Source organism: Capsicum annuum, chromosome 6 (assembly GCF_002878395.1).
Source record: "Capsicum annuum cultivar UCD-10X-F1 chromosome 6, UCD10Xv1.1, whole genome shotgun sequence".
In the NCBI taxonomy this organism is placed as follows: domain Eukaryota; kingdom Viridiplantae; phylum Streptophyta; class Magnoliopsida; order Solanales; family Solanaceae; genus Capsicum; species Capsicum annuum.
The window spans coordinates 176278280-176279907 of record NC_061116.1 but is presented as its reverse complement, the minus strand read 5'-3'; the positions used below and the strand labels follow the sequence as shown (position 1 = coordinate 176279907).

Here is a 1628-nt window from a genome sequence, read left to right as displayed (position 1 = left end):
TGTATCCATGGATGAGAATTTGAAAGGAGTTATGGCCAAACGTAGTTTCTATTCTGACAAGGTATAAACCAAGACTACACTATCATAGTGTCACTTGGAATTTCCCAAAAAGAAATATATTGAAGTGTAATACAGATGGAGCTTGTACAGGAAACCCAAGGTTAGGAGCTGTAGCTTTTTGCATCAGAAATTATAGAGGAGATTTGATTTTTTTAAAAACTGAAGCTCTAGGGGAAACTACTAATATTGAAGCAGAGGTAATGGCTATAAAGCAAGCGATGTCAGTGTGTCAGGAGCATAGTTACCTAGGAATCCTGATTGTGACTGATTCTTTTTCACTAATGAAAATGATTAATAGACAGTGGAGAGTACCATGGTCTCTACTAGAGGTAATTGAGGGGATAAGACTAAAGATAAGTGCTATGTAGGGTAGCATCAAACACACTTTCAGGGAAAGAAATCTAGTCGCGGATGCTCTAGCTAATGAGATAATTGAGTTACAACAGACTAAGGAGTTCGATTATTTTATTGAGCTACTAGCTAATATTAGAAGGCACGTCAATTTGGATAAAAAACAGATTCCTAATCTCAGGATTAAGACACGCAAAATAGTTATATAACAAAGAAATCAAGCACCAATATAAATATGGAAAAGGAGCAGCTATAGTACTTAATGATCAGCACAAAGGTCCCAATAGTTACAATCCCAAGGGGGTGCGAGAAGATAACAAACACAAATATATAAGTTTTTATCGAGAAAAGGACAAACATTTGTGCTACATCTATCTAGTTACCCTAGCTATCAAAAATAATTTACCAAAAAAAGGGTAGAGGGAGCTTTCCACTGCAATACACCAAATTTGTGTTAGCACTCGAAGTGCGTGTCCAGTTAGACCAACATCTACAACAAGGAGAGGTCTTTATTCAAAATAAAGCTACTGTTAGAAATGAAAGGTAGCGTGTAGGTGAAGATAACTTACATATTGGTACAAATCAGGGTAGCAACACCTTTAGACATCGGTCCTATGGGGATAAAATCCCCCGACAACCTGAAATATTGAGATGGTTAGATAAAAGGGAATTTAAGTTAAAGATCAGAGAGATTAGCATCTTACTAGAGACAAAGATGATAGATAGAGTTGTTGTTTCCATTGACACATAAGGATGAAGCCTGCAAGATACCCACAAGAGGAAGAAGATGAAGTGGCGGCTCCAATTAGGGGAAAACAACAATTAGGTGTGTCGGAGCTAAGTAAAGAAGAGTGTTGAGTGCTCTTGCCCAAAGAAAGGCCAGATATTTAGTAATAGGAGTCCTTCACATTCCTTTTTTAATCTGGGTCACTTCATGGACCCCAGGTCATTATTGTAAAAACCTGGGTTTTTTTTTTATTTTTGGAAATATAAATAAAACTAAAAATTACACAAATATACAACTTATGTTTTCAATATTATAAAAAATTTCAACTCTCTAAATATATTACAAAAATCTCAACATATACACAGAATATTATATATATGTCGGCTATGTTATTTATATTAATAGAAAGAGAGAGTAAAATAATTTAAAAAGTGAAAGAGAATATAATTACTTTCAAAAGGTTGATATTTATGTTATTTATATTAAATAA

At 34.3% G+C, this 1628-nt stretch overlaps 1 long non-coding RNA gene across 1 annotated transcript; it reads right to left on the bottom strand.

Moving 5' to 3' along the window:
- Positions 1 to 641: 641 nt before the first annotated feature.
- On the bottom strand, positions 642 to 1325 carry LOC107872965. The gene is made up of 3 exons (XR_001675049.2): positions 1116 to 1325; positions 981 to 1049; positions 642 to 901 (listed from the first exon to the last, which is right to left on the bottom strand). It is a non-coding gene; the product is annotated as an uncharacterized LOC107872965 (long non-coding RNA).
- Between the last annotated feature and the right edge of the window lie 303 nt (positions 1326 to 1628).